The sequence below is a fragment of the Hemiscyllium ocellatum genome, chromosome 13 (genome assembly GCF_020745735.1).
Source record: "Hemiscyllium ocellatum isolate sHemOce1 chromosome 13, sHemOce1.pat.X.cur, whole genome shotgun sequence".
Taxonomy (NCBI): Eukaryota; Metazoa; Chordata; class Chondrichthyes; order Orectolobiformes; family Hemiscylliidae; genus Hemiscyllium; species Hemiscyllium ocellatum.
Genome location: NC_083413.1, coordinates 48,951,309 through 48,969,914, shown reverse-complemented (window position 1 = coordinate 48,969,914; position 18,606 = coordinate 48,951,309). Strand labels below are relative to the sequence as shown.

At 38.9% G+C, this 18,606-nt stretch overlaps 1 protein-coding gene across 1 annotated transcript in view; it reads left to right on the top strand.

The window, feature by feature from the left end:
* The window catches only part of plch1 (phospholipase C, eta 1), a 134,591-nt gene that overhangs the window by 29,351 nt on the left and 86,634 nt on the right, over positions 1 to 18,606 (top strand). The window lies entirely within an intron of this gene.

The window sequence follows — 18,606 nt, the reverse complement described above, 5'->3', positions numbered from 1 at the left end:
CAGTCTTCCTGTTGCACCGCAATATTGATTAAATTTGTCTAATTTGCATGTAATGTTATATATGTTTATATATCATGTGTGTTTTTACATTGTATCACTTAATATATAATTCTTATAAAATTTCTGAGTGGATTTGGCACTGAAGTTTTACTTGTATGCTAGACATAAATGAATCAGCTATTTTAATTATCCCATGCTCATATGTTACAATATTTTCTAACTTTATTACTATAGTTAGTCCAAGATTGACTCATCATAAAATTTGAAGCTACAGTGGGAATTAATGAAATTCTCTCATGGCAAGAACATAGTCAAATTATCCCTTGTTTTGGTCAGCTAAACAAAATGAAGGAAATCAAAATTCGGCTGATCTAAAATGCTTACATGTGGTTATATTGCACTCAGTGTCAATTCATGATAATGATGTCTGTTGATATCAATTTATAGATTTTGTGCAATTGATATCAACTGATAGCTAAAAGATTAAAAGTTGAATCTTACACCTTTTTGGCTAAGTGGAAATTGTGTTGGGTCTTTTGGAGGGATTCGTGTCACAAGTTCCAGTGGGATTCCTGTCCGTATCATGCCAAACATGTCTCATTAATGCCTACCCACCCCATGGCATCTGTCTAGACTAATTGTAGCCTCATTTTACCATGAATCATTTCCTGAACAACTCTGCACTTACTAGAGACTGGCAGCCCTTGCACCCACACCATCTTTGAAAGGCCGTCGTGCACTCAGAGCAGCATTGACAGTTCATCTTTGCCTCTCACTGGCAACATAATGATGCAGCAGCTACAAAGCCATGTTGAACGTAGCACGTAGCAGGGCATGGCTGACACTCCCTTGCATGTACAATTCCATTCCCTCACTCTAGCCACTGTTTAATCACAAGGCAAAAAGTTTTACCTGTTCTTGGCTATAGCTCATTTAAACATTTTCTCTAAGTCAGTGCAACTCTTTCACCAGTGCCCACTGGACATCTGCATCTTGACATTGTCCAGGAGGGTATTATCACATACAGGAAAGCAGTTGAACAATCCAAACATGAACTTTTATTAACAGGCAATAAAGGTAACACAGAAAAAACCAATACATGCTGCACTTTGCTCCACAATGCAACCAAATGTTGGCATCATGACATTGACAGTCCATGATGATTTTCTGCACAATGCTAGCATCAACTGGTTGTCAATCAGGTTCTGTTTGCCTTGCAGTGCCTGATGCTGCTGAGCTCTGTCATAATCAAGGAGTACTTCTCCCAGCTTGATGACCTCATCCTTCTCCTTGGATTTTGCTCCCATTCCCCAAGTCCCTCTGTGTGGAAAATATTGTCCATCAGGTCCCTTTTAAATTTTTCTCCTTTACCCTTAAAAATATGCCACCTTGTTTTGAACTCACCCACCCTACAGAAAAGACATTTGCTATTCAACTTACCTGTGCCCCTCATGATCTTCTAAACCTCTGTAAGGTCACCTCACCTCTCAATCTCCTACACTCCAGTATAGAAAGTCCCAACCTATCCAGCCTCTCCTTATAACTCAAACCTTCCTGTCCTGGCAACATCCTGGTAAATACTTTCTGAATCCCCTCCAATTTCACAATATCCTTCCTATAGCATGGCAATCAGAACTGTACGCAGTAGTCCAAAAGTGACTCACCAATGTCCTGTACTACCTCAACATGATGTCCCAACTCCTATACTCAATAGTCTGAGCAATGAAGGCAAGGTGCTTAACCACCTCTCTACCTGTAATGCAACTTTAAAAGAATTATGTACCTGAACCCTGAGGTTTCTCTGTTCTACAACACTACCGAGGACCCGACCACTAATGTATAAGTTCTGCCCTTGTTTGTTTTACGAAAATTCAATACCTTGCATTTATCCAAAGTAAACTCCATCTGCTACACCTCAGCCTGTTGGCCCAATTGATCAAGATTCTTTTGTAATCCTAGATAATCTTCACTGTTGATTATATCACCAATTTTGGCATCATCTTCAAACTTACCAACCATGTCTCCTTTGTTCTCATCCAAATTATTTATATAAGTGACAAACAAATGTTGACGCAATACTGATCCCTGCAGAACATCCAGGTCACAGGCCTCCAGTCTGAAAAATAACCCTCTACCATCACCCTCTGTCTCCTAGCATTAAACCAATTTTGTATCAAGTTGGGAAGCTCTCCCTGAATCCATGTGACTAACTTTACTAATTAGTCAACCATGTGAAGCCTTGTCACAGGTTCTGTGAAAGTCCATGGAGACGATGTCTACCACTCCGTCCTCATCGAACGTTTTGGTCATGTCCTCAAAAAACTCAGCCAAGTTGGCGAGATGTTTTCCCATGCACAATGCCATGTTGACTATCCTTAAACAGTCCTTGCCGCTCCAAATGCATGTAAATCCATTTTCAGAATCCCCTCCAACAACTTACCTACTACTGATGTCAGCCTCACAGGTCTATAGTTCCTAGGTTTCTCCTTACAGCCTTTCTTAAATAAAGGAATAACGTTAGCCACCCTCTAGTCTTCTGGCACCTCACCCATGGCTATATATGATACAAATATCTCTGCTAGGAGCTCCACAATTTCTTTCCTAATTATCACAGCATTCTGGGATACACATGATCAGGTGCCAGAGACTTATCCAGCTTTACAGGTCATTCTGCTTTAACACATGTTTTGACAGTATGAATTGCCTATAACCCAATTGCCGAACTGTGGATGTTGTTTGGATAATGTGAATTTTCTAATGAATTGGAATAGCAATTTTCTACGAGCAGTCTGCTACAGCATGATTTTCTATAACAGTTTTCCATAGCGTGATTTTCTATAGTGCAAGGTTGCAGAGGAACACAACTGTTGTGTTAGAGCAGAATGAACTGTATATTTTCTAAGACCTTGTGCACTTCCTCTTCTGTAATGTGGACTGTTTTAAAGACATCAATATTTATTTCCCCCCGAGTTCCCTAGCCTCCATTTCTTTCTCCACAGTAAAAATTGATGCAAAATATTTGATTATTATCTCTCCCATCTCTTATGGTTCCACGCATAGACGACCTTGTTGATTTTTAAGGGGCCCTTTTGTCTCCCTAGTTGCTCTTACGCTCTTAATGTACTTGTGGAATCTCTTTGGAGTATGCTTAACCTTATCTGCCATCTCATATCCCCATTTTGAACTCCTGATTTCCCTTTTAAGAATGTCCCTACACCCTTTGTACTCTTCAAGAGATTAATTTGATGTCAGTTGTTAATACCGAACTTATGACTCCTCCTTATTCTTGCCCAGAGTCTCAATATCTTTATTCATCCATTGTTTCCTACTCTTACCAGCCTTGCCCTTCACCACTAACATGAAAATAATGCCTCTGAACTCTCATTATCTCACTTTTGAAAGCCACCCACTTGCCACTTGTCCCTGTATCTGTGGACTGTCTACTCCAATCAAGTTTTACAAGTTCCTGTCTCATAACAGCAAAATTTGCCTTGCTTCAATTAAGTACTTTAACTTTCATACATGAGCGATCCTTATTTTTATTGTCACGAGCTGCTGCATCACTCTGATAATATTAGTTTAGTTAGTACCAATCTACCTTTGACTAGTATTTGATGGACCAGCACGTCGAGTCCAAATGCATTGCATTGCTGCAAAGAAATGTTTGCAAATGAAATGGAACTGGGTTTACAAATGGGCAATTCATAAATTTGTACTTTCGATTTCCTAATGTAAGCAAATATGGATCCCATGTATCATCTGACATTGACCATGCCCATTCTGGTCACCTTTCAGTTGCATTTCGAACTAGAGAAAGTGAAGACAGGAATGCAGCAAGCCCCTCAGTATCTCCCTGATCCTTCATGTCCACTTACACCTATCTCTATCCAGACAGCACATTTCCACCCATTTATCCCCATATGGAGCTTCACCTCTTTGAACCCCAACATTATACCTTAATGATGCCCACAATGCTCCTTTATGCTCTTCCTATAGAGGCCATAGCTAATAACCCTCCCTTATGGCTGCCAAGTTCTTTCTCTTTGTTTGGCAACCCCCTTCCCCTCACTATCTGAACACTTTCTGTCAGTATCACTATTCCCACCTCCACAAGTGCCTCTGCTTTTATCCCCCAAGATTTAAATCTCTAATCTCTTTCGGTATTGATCTCCCCAGTTTCCCTACAGCACCCCCTCTGCACCATCCTTAGCAGTCAATGGACTGACCTGATTCCTGAAGAAGGGCTTATGCCCGAAACATCGATTCTCCTGTGCCTTGGATGCTGCCTGACCTGCTGCGCTTTTCCAGCAACACATTTTTCAGCTCTGATCTCCAGCATCTGCAGTCCTCACTTTCTCCTAGAATGGACTGACCTGAGGACTGCATTCAACCCAGCTCTGTGACCGACTTTGAAATGCACGCCCTAGACATCACAACTCCTCAACAGATGTTATGAGCTTCCCCTGTGATGCTGCTGGCCCCACACGACTGACTGTTACCCACTACCCGGACTGCATTTGGGCAGATCCCCTGGTGGTGAGTGTTTCAAGCTAAAGACTGATCACGGCCAATCCCCTTGACCGTGTGTGGACTATACCACTGACTGATTCTACCGGCAGCGTCAGTTGACAACTGTTTCCCTCCTTTGGTTGAACTGATGATTGGCCCCCACTCACTTTCTAACATGGCCATTTGGTTGAATGGTGGCAACTTGCTCATGCAATAGATGTTAGACTGATGTCTCAATGTATTGTACAGCAGGACACCTCCCCACTTCCTGGATGCATAATGAATGTCAAGCAATACCTCTGTGTCTGTGCAAAAGATCACATCAATATAGCAGTAGTGAAAATATTTAGCTCTGGCTGAACACAGTAACAGGTAAGGCAAGGCAGGGATGCTGCTAGCCAGGCAGGAAAGTGCGAAGTGAGCAAGTATTAAAAGCAAGTGAAATTCCCTGAGATGGAGCATGGTCCAGTCCTTAAGCTGGGTGACAGTCCCTACATGTGAAGTGATCCACCGCAACCTTCTAATTCTAGTTGTCAGTGTGCTCTACAATGCAAGTCTGTACTTCCTGAGTGGCCTGTGTGAGTATTGGAGAGGGGCCGTGATGTTCATGGAGGATTGGGAAATGTCAAATACCATTTTCTGTGGACTGTGGGTGCATGTCGTTCAGGGACTGTGCCCTGACATGGTGTTTGGTGCTGAGCAAATGGAGGCTCCTTTCAGCGAGCTGAAATTGTCAGATACATGCTCTGATTTCCATGTCAAAACTTTTTGATGCCAAGCTAGTTTGGTGCATTTGGTAAGAAAGGAAGCTGAACAAGAGGATCAAAGGTTAGGGGAGAAGGCAGGAAAATGGCATTGAGAAACATATCAGCCATGATAAGATTTGATAGGCTGAGTGGCCTAATTCTGCTCCTGTATCTTATTGTCTTATGGAATATTGATCAGGAGAGTTGCATTATTAGTATGATGTTTAAAAGCTATAATCTGCCATAATTAGCCAATCGCCACTGCCCAGCGAGAAACTTGCCTCACCATTCAACAAAAGCAGAGGAATGTTCCTGATGTCGAGGTTGGCCTCGCCGAACTTCTTGTCCAATCCTGTCACAAGTCTCACCAGAGCCCATATCACTCTGACCCCTGTAAGATCCCACTCTCTTTGACAGTGCTATTGACATCAATGCCTGAAAGATTGTCTTTTAGAGTGAATGAAAGCTATGGAAGCAAATGATAGTGAAAGACATCAAAACTTTCCAGGACAGATAATTTTTTGTTGTTTTTGCCATTTTCTTGAGATAAAAACTTTATTGACATATCTCCCTTTTCAATAATGTTCAAAACTGCTCTCTAATTTTTGAATGCAACTCAGTGGATTTCCAGAGTGGTGACTGGTTAAGTTTGATAAATTCAAATATGTTTTTTGTCATTAAGGACTTATGCTCCCTTTTAAATTACATACTACTATATATGAATGGTTAAATTATGACATGGTCACATCATTGATATCAAATTGTTAGTGTCATTTTAAATTAAGATCAACAGACAAATGTGAAGCAATACAGGTGAAGCATCAGATCAATATGTTGAAGCCCTAGCCTGCTGAACATTGATGCTATTTCTGATACCTGCCTGAGTGAGAAAATAGAAAATGTAAAATTTTATACATGTAATAGATATTAGGATTCTGTACAAGATAAGAACATTTTATTCCATCTCTGGTCATTTATTTTTACGTGATCCCAGTAACATAGAAAATTAATTGGGCTTCAACTGATGGACACTTTAAATTTAATTTCACCCATGTCTCCATCTGTTTTCTGTTATTTTATGTCTTTAAAATTCCATACTACTCAATTCCATTATTCCATAAAGTTAACATTTTTAGTTCTAATTTGGCTTTCTAAGTTGTGCCAGATCAGCTTCTTTCAATCAACTGATGACAATGGCACTGTCAGATATGTGCACCTTTGGCAATTTATTTGAATAATGTGAAAGGATACCAAGAATGATTTAATAAATTAAGATTTATTTAAAGAAAAGCTGGAAATATATTCCATCATATAAGTACTAATTTCAGATTTAATAGCTTGTTTGATTGATTTTTTTGTAGGAAATGTAGCCCCTTCAATATTTAAGACCCTTTTAGGATCCGGACTAAATATTGGATAAAATGAGATGTGAAGAACGCACTTATTATTATTATTATTATATTGTTAATATTATTGAAGTTATGGGAAGTATTTGTTTAGCAAATTAAAAGGTTAATGGAACTGCACATCTGCATGTGATACTATTTGCATAATGTCCTTTTGAGTTCACTTTAAATTGCAAAATTAATGATAACAAAATTTTAATCAAACTGTTCACCCAAGCATCTACCTGCAGTATCCTGCACTGCATTTGCATTGTGGATCATTGGGACCCCATTTTGACATCAAGCATATATAGATGTTTCTCTCTGTAGTCACACCCACTGCATCCTTCCAGCAGCAGCAACTAGAAACAGCCACTGACCGATGATATTATTTTCCTTTTCTTTTGTTTTGAGCTTTTTGCTTATTGGGAAGTTGTCTTCAAGTACAATTCTGTGGAATTTACATTGAGTATTTCAGCACTCCGAATTCTTCTGTGAATGGCATAATCGTGACTCTAACCTCTTATTAGAATCTTTGCATGGAATGATATACAGCATGAAATCTATTAATAAAACTTAGAGCACTGAGATTTGTGATCGGGAGGCTGTAATGAAATTATTAAGGAAATCTAATGACTAATCCAGTTACGTATAAGAAATATATTACTCATGGCAGACCTGGATTTTTATAAGAATCTCAGTCCTAATAAAGGTAAGTGCTGGTTCCACAACACGTGGGGATAATTTTGTAAACTGACCTAATTGCATTCATAAAGGATACCAGTGAGGATGCTCAATAGTAAATCACTTAAGATTGTAAAATCAAAATATTTCAAAAGCATCCCCTTAACGTGTTTAATATAAAATTTGAATTGATTGTGAGTGGCCAGTATTCAGATACCTTCAACCATTGAGCTGTTTTCACAAAATGTTAAATTACCGATAAATGTGTTATTTCCAGAGGTAAGTACGTCAATTCTGTTGATTAAATTTCCTCCCAAAATTCAATCTTTTATTTATTTAAATGATTTGTTTTCACATTTTTATGATTTCTATTACAATGCAAATCATTAAATATTACAGGATATGTTTGACTTCCACATAATTTTGGTTAATTTATAATTTGATAATATGTAATGTTTGATAGGCTTTTAATTTTGAATGAGAGGAGACTAGGTAATTATTTAAAGAAATGACAATAATCCTGTTCTGATAATTGAAATTATTTAGTGTGTTTTTTTGAAATAATGCAGCTTTTTAAAAAAATAATTGTATTGTACTAAAGTGTGTTTAATTCATAAAGTGTAAGTATATCACAAAATAAAACCTCAGTTAGAATTGTCATTCCCTGGCAATATTTGCATAGGGCTTTACTTTTCAAATTGTGTTTCGTTTAATTTTTATGAATTAGATTATATTTTGTACTTTTTTGACAAAGAACTTTTTGTTAAATGGTACTTAGTATATTGATAACAATTATGGAATGATTTTATATATGAGAGTAATTTTGCTGCAACAAACCTAGTTCTAGTCACCAAATAATATCTTTCTATAGGTGGACTGTCTGCTGAATTAGGGTTTTATTTGACTAGAGTTCTACTTGACAGCTATTAATATATTAGCTGCAAGCTGTACAGTGAAAAGGGTTTAAATCTCCAATGCTGTATCTCTGAGAGTCGACAAATTTGGTTGATTGCTACTATTCAAATGCTAATGAATTGCAGGATGAAAATAAGTCCACAGGCCATATTTTTGATAGAAATATTTTTAGGGCAAAAACATACTATAGAATATGCAGCTGAACATGGGCTTTTATGAGTAAATGTGCATACTGTGTGGGAAAATAGAACCTTATTTGCAGCTTTAGTGTGAAGTATTTGTAAAGTGAATTTGATGTGACATCTGAGTGGTTAGTGTTGTAGCCCGATGCATGTTTGTCAGGTTTAATCAATAATATATTCTGTGATATTGAGATAGGGGCATTAAGTGTACCCAAGTTTATTGAAATACTTTCCTGCAGTCCAAAGAGTACAATGAAACTGGCTTGTTTTTTGTGTGTAGTATGTATTGTGGACTTGTTGTGCATGTATTTATAATTAATGTATTTAATTATGCACCTTTGATGTAGTTATCATTTTGTGCGTTCTTTAGTAGTTTCTGACAGAAATTAGATAGTCAGTAGGGAATCCTATAACAATCTAATCTCTTCCATTTGAAGTACATGTGTAATACTGAAATGTTTTGGAAACAGAAGCATAGGCTGGTAATTTATTTTATATCTCCTGTCTAAACTAAACATAAAAATGTAATCTGCAGCTTCTAGGAATCATTAACGTAAAGGATACTTGTTGAGCTAGAGTGCCAGTTTCCATCTTCATCCTTTAATTGATTGTAATATACCTGGGGCTGAATTTTCTCATTTTGGGTGAACGTGTTTTGTCAAGTGAGATTCATGGTGCCTGGTCTACCATGGCTAGCAGTAATTCTATTCTTTACATCATCAATTATAGATTTGAGCTCTGTGGAGCCCATTTTATTAAATTGTACAGCAGGAGAGGCAGAATGCTGACTTGCTGGGACCTTTTGGTATACATGCCAATGGTGGCATTCTGAAATCCCAGCTGGACACCATTTCAGATGCTGCAAGTCAAAAACTGGCCTTCACAGTGTGATAACTGACTGTCGTCATGAAGGACATGGTGCAGAAAGGGAAGCTGGCACCCTACTTTGCTGATGTGGACTGGGAGGTGCTGGCGGATAGATTGGGGAAGAAGAGGGCAGTGCTTTATCTAAAGATTGCCAAAGGAACCCACACCACCAGATATAACCATTTGGGATTAGGATAGCAGCCTGAGTTACTGTTGTGTTGCAGGTAACACTTAACTAACAACAGTATAAAGAAATGGTGAATGATCTTTTGCACTCTGTAAGGTTATGTGTCAATTTCTTCTCTCTGTTACCGCACACTACAGTGACACTACTCACTGTAAATGTGCACTGCACATGCCTTTCACCAAGGCACATGGACTGCAACTATCACTGTCCACTCAACAGCTCTCATCTACCTTGTCCTCCCAAACTACGCTTCTAACTCACTCACTTGGAATACCTCACCACCTCTCTTGCTTATACATCATCACCACTGTCATACTCAGTCCCTCTCCACCTGGTCTGGGAAGAAATGGCCCAGATTTCTGACACTCAGAGCACTGCCAGAGACCAGGCATCTGCTCAGCCCTGGATGATTTCATTGTCTTGGCTCATAATTGCTTTGTGAAAATGCACAGACAAGGGCAGGAACAGCAGGCAAGGTTTGTCAGAGGCCTGTAAACTGGAGTGAAAGATGGAGCAGTCCACTGTTATGACCAGTACCATGTGGAAAATTGCCCAGGTATGTTATGTGCTGTACATTAAAAGCAGGACAATGTAACCCAGCCATTACCATCCCAACACTCTACTCTTGATGATCAGTAAAGTGATGGAAGGTGTCAAGAACAAGCAGCACCTGCTCAGCAATAACCTGCTCAGTGACACCCAGTTTGGGTTCAGCCAGGGCACTTGAGCTCCTGACCTTATTAAGTCTGGTTCGGCACAGACAAAAGAGCTGAATTCTAGAGCTGAGGTGATAGTAATAGGCCTTGACATCAAAGCCACCTTTGACTCTCTGTTGCATCAAGGAACCTCAGCAAAACTGGAGTAAAGTGGTATCAGGGCAAACTGTCTGTTAGTTGGAGTCATATCTAGCAAATAGGAAAATGGTTGTGATTGGTGAAGGTCAATCATCTCTGCTCTAGGTCATCCATGCAGAGGTTCCTCAGGATACTGTCCTAGGCCCATCATCTTCAACTGCTTTATCAATGATGTTCCCTCTGTCATAAGGTCAGAAGTGGAGATGTTTGATGATGATTGCACAATGCTTTGCACTACATAAGACTCAACAGATACTGAAACAGTCTGTGTCCAAATGCAACAAGACCTGGATAATATCCAGGCTGAAAAGTGGCAAGTGACATTTGCAAGTAACAAATATCAGATAGTGACCATTTCCAGTAACAGAAAATCTAACAGTTTCCCCATGACATTCAATGGCATTATCATTACTGAATCTCTCACTATCAAAATTGTGAGGTTTAACATTGACAAGAAACTGAACTGGAGATTCTATATAAATACAGTGGTTGCAAGATCATTTCAGAGGCTAGGAATACTGCAACAAGTAACTTACCTCTTGATTCTCCAAACATGCCACCATCTACAAGACACAAGTCGGGACTGTGATGGAATGCCCCCACTTGTTTGGATGAGTACAGCTCCATCAACAATCATGAAACTTGTCACCACCCTGGACAAAGCAGCCCACTCAACTGGCCCTGGATCCACAAACATCCATGCTGTACATGACAGTAGCAGCAGTGTGTAAGATTGACATAATTCACTGCAGGAATTTGCCAAAGAATCTTAGCACCTTTCAAACCCATGAATACTGCCATCTAGAAGGACATCATCACTCAATTAATGAGAACATCACAATCTGCAAGTTCTCCTCCAAACCACTTGCCATCCTGACTTGGAAATATATCTCCATTTCTTTGCTGTCAACTCTTTTGACTTAAAATCCTAGAATTCCTTCCTTGATGGCATTGTTGGGCTACCTACATTGTTTGGAAACAGCTACCCAGCTAGTTCCATTCTCCAGCCCTATCACTGTAGCCCTCTAAATCCATCATTTCAAATACAAATTCAGTTTTCTTTTGAATCCACCTCCACCACTCTGAGGCAATGTATTCCAAATCCTAACAATTCCCTGAATAAAGAAGATTCTCCTCATCTCACTCCTAGCTCTCTTGTGAACAGTCTTGAAATTCTAGTTATTGACATATTAACTAGTGGAAGCAGAATATCCTTCTTTATCCTGTCAAAATTATTCATAAATTTGAACACCTCAATCAGGTCACCTCTTAATCTTTTCTGCTCCAAGGAGAACTGCAATTTCTGTAATCTTTCCTTGTATCTAAAATCCTTCATTCCTGGTATTTTGTTTGCACTCCCTCCATGGCTTTAATATCCTTCTTTAAATGAAATAAAAGGTGCCCACAACTGAACACAATACTCCAAATGTGGTCTGACCAATGATTTGTAGGGGTGCAGCATCATTCCCTTGCTTTTATACTATATAGAGTCATAGAGATGTACAGCATGGAAACAGACCCTTCGTTCCAATCCGGCCACGTCGACCAGAAATCCCAACTCAATCTAGTCCCACCTGCCAGCACTCAGCCCATATCCCTCCAAACCCTTCCTATTCATATACCCATCCAAATGCCTCTTAAATGTTGCAATTGTACCAGCCTCCACCACTTCCTCTGGCAGCTCATTCCATACACATACCACCCTCTGCGTGAAAAAGTTGCCCTGTAGGTCTCTTTTATATCTTTCCCCGACCCCAGGGAAAAGACTTGGCCTTTTTACCGTATCCATGCCCCTCAAAATTTTGTTAACCTCCATAAGGTCACCCCTCAGCCTCCGTCACTCCAGGGATAACAGCCCCAGCCTGTTCAGCCTCTCCCTATAGCTCAAATCCTCCAACCCTGCCAACATCCTTGTAGATCTTTTCTGAACTCTTTCAAGTTTAACAAGATCTTTCCAATAGGAAAAAGATCAGAATTGCACGCAATATTCCAACAGTGGGGTCTAACCAATGTCCTGTATGGCCGCAACATGACCTCCCAACTCCCGTACTCAAAACTCTGGCTAATAAAAGAAAGCATACCAAATGCCTTCTTCACTATCCTATGTACCTGTGACTCCACTTTCAAGGAGCTATGAACCTGCACTCCAAGGTCTCTTTGTTCAGCACCATTTCCTAAGACCTTACCATTAAGTGTCTAAGTCCTGCTAAGATTTGCTTTCCCAAAATGCAGCACCTCGCATTTATCTGAATTAAACTCCATCTGCCACTTCTCAGCCCATTGGCCCATCTGGTCAAGATCCTGTTGTAATCTGAGGTAACCCTCTTTGCTGTCCACTACACCTCCAATTTTGGTGTCATCTGCAAACTTACTTATTGTACCTCTTATGCTATGTCTCTATTTGTAAACCTAAGGATCCAGTAAGCCTTCTTAGCAAATGTTTCAACTTGCCTGGCCATCTACAGCGAATTATGCACTTGAACCCTGAGGTCCCTCTTCCCTTGTATTCCCCCATTACTACCATTGAGCCTGTATTCTCTCTCCATGTATCTTCTACCAAAAAGCATGACTTTACATTTGAAATTCATCTGCCAGTTGTCTGCCCATTTGACCAAATTTGTCATTGTCTCTCTTAAGTCACTCAATGTCACAATTCACTATTCTCTCTAGCTTAGTATCATCTGTGAGTTTGGAGATTTTGAATCATTTATTGATTTAGAATCATCAACCATCTCCAAATCATTTATATAAATAAGAAAAAGCAAGGTCCATCACCAATGCCTGGGGAGTACCCCTTTCAATTCATCTCTCATTCGAGGAATGCCCATCTGTACCTACCCTCTGTTTCCTACCTTTAGCTAACTTCTAATTCATCCTGCCAAGGACCCACCAATCTCAAACATTTCTAAATTGCTAATGAACCTGCTGTGTGGTACTGTATCAACTACTTGCTGAAAATCCAAATAGACAATACCTTCAGCAGTACCCTTATTCACTACCCATGTCACCTTGTCAAAAAATGCAATTAAATTTGTCTAACATGACCTGCCCTTGACAAAGCCATGTTGACTGTCAAGTATGAGCTTATTTTCTCTAAAGTATATCAGCTCTCTCAATGAAGCTGAAGATTTGTAGTTTCATGGGTTACCCTTTGTCTCTTTTTAAAGAACAGCTTCACATTTGCAATCCTCCAGAACCCTAAGATTAATCCTGTGTTCAGGAAGACCTGGAAAATTTATGTCAACTGCTCCACATTTTGCTCCTTTACTGCTCTCAGCAGTCTAGAATGCATCTCATCCTGTCCTGGCAATTTCTCTAGCTGGAGTGCTGCCAGTGTTTTTAGCAACTCTTCTTTATCTACCACTACACTGAATAATTTCTCAACACTCACATTTTCAACTGGCCCATTGTCACCATCTTCTAATTTAGTAAAGACAGAAGCAAAGTATTAATTTAGTATCTCTGCCATGCCCTTTGCGGTTTGCCCTCTTTGTTTTTTTTATGGGCCCCATTCTATCCTTCATTCTTGCTGTTATTTTCATTCTCACTCTATTTCCCAGCCTTCTTGCCAATGCCATGTCAATCCAGGGAGTTGCAATTCCACCTTTGATGTTTGAAAAAATTAAGGAGTTGATTATTCCTATTTGACATTTGCAACTTTCCCTTTAACAGTGAAGCTATGCACACTAAGATGTCTAACGTGTCTAAACAAGTGAATTTATGTTGTGCTCCCTGATAATCAAGTCACGCTGAGTAACTAGAATACCATTCAAAATTTAAATATTTAATACAGTAAAAACTGATATAGTGTTTCAGCTGTTTAGAGTGTTACCAGATTTCTCTCTCATCATCTCATGTCCTAGGTTAATTGCTGCCATACTACTAAATAATCATTTGTCTTGTTTATTGTTCCAATCATAGTCGGGTGTAAGTGCTAAAGTTAATCTCTGATAGGTGATAGTTTGTACTTTAGACAAACGAAGAAAGATTTCTCTGTACCCTATGGATAGTAAAATGATGTTTACAGTTTTTCACATAGTCTTGGAAGAAGTCTTCTCTCATTGTTCTAAGTTTGAAATACAATTTGTTAAACCAGGAGAATATTTAATTTTTCTATTCAAAAACGAATTGGCTTGTTTTCTTTTTAGCTGTATTTATATTACCAGGGAATCTAGCTGTGGAATAAATGATTTAGAAACGTAAAAAAATCATGCTTAAGGCAGATAACTTTTTAATGCTCAAATTACCATTGAGAATAACATTATAGGATGCATTCTGGATCGGAATTTGATACCTTTTGCAGTACAGTAAGGGTTAATACAGTTGAAATTTGATTTAATATGGGACTTAAGTCACAAAAAATTAAAATTCTTCAGGATTCTGTTAAATGTTTTAAGATGCATCAGTAATTTGGATTCCTGATTGCTGATGGAATGCAACCTCAGCATCTTATTGGATACTGACCCTAGCTTTTGAGCTTACATTCCCTTTATTACAAAACTATCTACTGTCACCTCTGTAGTGCCACGTGTGCCTCAGGCAATCTGCTGCTGCAACCTATATTTCTTCTAATTAACCAGAAGTTAATGTGTCTGCAAGCCACATGTGGTGTGCATGAATTCTCTGTGCAATTGCGTGACTATGCAGCTTTGAGGGAACATGGGCTGCAACCTTCATCTGTCCTGATGTTGCCTTTCTGCTGGTCAACATTTAATGTTTCATCCTCCATAAACTGGAATTAAACCAAAGTTTTGCTTTCTGTATTCTAAACTGTCTCAAGTCCCAATTCCCTGTCACCCCTGTGGTCACTGACCTACATATCCTTCTGGTCCAGCAACTCCTCATTTAACATACCAATCCTTATGTTTAAATCTCTCTAAAACTTCACTACCCCATTTTTCTACAGCCTCACACATTCCAGGAATTTTACGTTCCTTGAACACAACTCTTGTGTCCTTCCTATTCTGTCACTTTGCTGTGTCTTCAGACTTCTTGATCTAAGCTGTATATTTGCTTCCTTAAAATTTTCTACCTTCTTTTAAGACTGTGCCTCTTTGAATTAAACTTTTAGTCATCATTTTTATTATCACTTTTGTTGGCTTGGTGTTAATTTTTCTGTATTATGCTGTAAAATTCACTGGGATATTTTCCAGTGCTTTTGAAGAAATACAAACTGCTGTTGTGCTGGCAGTAGGGTGTGTGTGATATGGAATTGCATATATGGGACTCATATGGTGTTCCACTTGTTGAGTACATACTGAGGAATCTTTGATGTATCCTAAAGAAGCCTTTCATGGTAAAGAATCCTCAAAAATGTCAACAAAAAATGACTTTGAGAATTCTCAGAATTTGTTGTAAGACATGTAATGTAACAGAAACAGAAATTGCTGGAGAAACTTAGCTAATCTTCATCTACAGTTCAGCAACACTCCCTAGGACCTTACCATTAAGTGTATAAGTCCTGCTAAGATTTGCTTTCCCAAAATACAGCACCTCGCATTTATCTGAATTAAACTCCATCTGCCATTTCTCAGCCCATTGGCCCATCTGGTCCAGGTCCTGTTGTAATCTGAGGTAACCCTCTTCACTGTCCACTTCACCTCCGATTTTGGTGTCATCTGCAAACTTACTAACTGTACCTCTTATGCTCACATCCAAATCATTTATGTAAATGACAACAAGTAGAGGACCTAGTACCGATACTCATGGCACACCACTGGTCACAGGCCTCCAGTCTGAAAAACAACCCTCTACCACCACTTTCTGCCTTCTACCTTTGAACCAATTCTGTATTCCATGAGATCTAACCTTGCTAATAAGTCTCCCATGGGGAATCTTGTCGAACTCCTTACTGAAGTCCATATTGGTCAGAGTATTGAGTACAGGGCATTGGTTAGGCCACTGTTGGAATATTGTGTGCAATTCTGGTCTCCTTCCTATCAGAAAGATCTTGTGAAACTTGAAAGGGTTCAGGAAAGATTTACAAGGATGTTGCAAGGGTTGGAGGATTTGAGCTATAGGGAGAGGCTGAACAGGCTGGGGCTGTTTTCCCTGGAACGTCGGAGGCTGCGGGTGACCTTATGGAGGTTTACAAAATTATGAGGGGCACGGATAGGATAAATAGACAAAGTCTTTCCCCTGGGGTCGGGGAGTCTAGAACTAGAGGGCATAGGTTTAGGATGAAAGGGGAAAGATATAAAAGAAACCTACGGGGCAACTTTTTCACACAGAGGGTGGTACATATATGGAATGAGCTGCCAGAGGAAGTGGTGGAGGCTGGTACAATTGCAACATTTAAGAAGTATTTGGATGGGTATATGAATAGGAAGGGTTTGGAGGGATATGGGCTGGGTGCTGGCAGGTGGGACTAGATTGAGTTGGGATATCTGGTTGGCATGGACAGGTTGGACTGAAAGGTCTGTTTCCATGCTGTACATCTCTGTGAGTCTACAGTTCTGAGTCACTGGACTTGAAATGTTAAGTCTGCTTTTTCCCACAAATGCTGCAAAACCAGCTGAGTTTCATCATCAATTTTTTATTTGATTTTAGATAGCCATCTACAGTTCTTTGTTTTCTATTACTGTAATGTAACAGCTTCTGTGATTTTTATTAATTTCAAAATATGTCATAATAGGCCAGATGGCTACAATGTAATGGAATCTTGGACCACAATCATTCTTTTAACTTGAATGTATTTCAAACTACCATTCCTAAATTATGTTGATATTCTGAACCAATATCATATTTTCTCCACTGCCTCAGTAACCTCACTTCAGAAAGTACTTCATTGACTATAAAGCATTTTGGAATAATCTGTGATCATAAAAAGTTTACATAGAAGCATGTCTTTTTTTTGCTTCTATAACTAAAGAAGCATTTGTACTAAGAAAAGCTCTTTCTAAACACCTAAAATTCAAACTACAAAAAACAGTAAATCAAACATATAAATGCAAAAAGATTGACTTGTCAGGGTTTTGGGGGTTTGCTTTCTTGGGCTCATGATGGTGAACAATGTTTGTAAATCCATGATGTACAGCAATATATTAGAGAGACACATTTCCAAGCATGTAAGACCTTTACGTTTATATGTTGGAGCTTTAGGCTACTGTATATTATAAAACAAGATTAATGCCAGAATAGGTCTCTGTCGTGGATTAGTGGGTCATTCTGTTCAGAGACTGTGCAGCATCTGATTTGATAAAGGAAATCAGTTGTTGTGCGGCAGAAGAAGCAATGGATGGCTAACATGGATTGATTTTAGGCAAAATCTGGATTCCCTGCTAGAATGTCTTTCCTTTTGGCATCAGGCATGTTAAGTGTGGGCTGTAGTGTTGCTGCCCCACAGGAATTCAGATTGGAACAAATAGGTTGGTATTACTGCTCTATTGGGCACAGCGATAAACTTGAAAAGTATTCATTAACTCTTGTTAGCTCTTCAGTAATTTGAATTCAGGAATTTGATATTTCCCAAATGTAACATAGCAGACACCAGTATTAGATTTGATTTTTACTTTTGATGAACTAAAATTAATTGCAAATTGTAAGTTGTTTGTGATTGTACAATATGTATTCTGGCTCCTTTATCTTCAATATGGAATGTACTGAGATTTTATGGGTGCAGCGGAATATGCAAACTTTACAATAAAGTCATGATTTGGAGATGCCGGTTTTGGACTGGGATGTACAAAGTTAAAAATCACACAACACCATGTTATAGTCCAACAGGTTTAATTGGAAGCACACCAGCTTTCGGAGCAACGTTCCTTCATCACCTGATGAAGGAGCGTCGCTCCGAAAGCTAGTGTGCTTCTAATTAAACCTGTTGGACTATGACCTGGTGTTGTGTGACTTTTAGCTCTTTACATTAAAGTGACCTTTATTGTGTGCCTATCTCTCTTCAATACAACAATGAATAAAAGCTTTGCTTCTGACTTTTTTATTTTCATATCAAAGGGTATGTCGAGTTTTCCATTTCAGTGCAAAGTTGATGTAATTTATTTTATACATTCATGTTTGAAGGGACTAAATTAAGTCCAACTTTAGATGTTTGCACCATTTTTTCGGAGGAATTATGAAATTTATGCAAACTATATTTAATGCTATTACATGCAGCTCTTCATTCCATCTTAATTGCTTCCACAAAAGAAAATCTCTTAGGAGTTTTTTTTGTTTTTGGAATTATTTACTTAATGCTGAAAGGATTCATTTGTGTAGTTTCTGAGATAACCTAGAACGTTAATAAGAATTCTTTTTGCACTAATCCTGCTTTTGTTTACT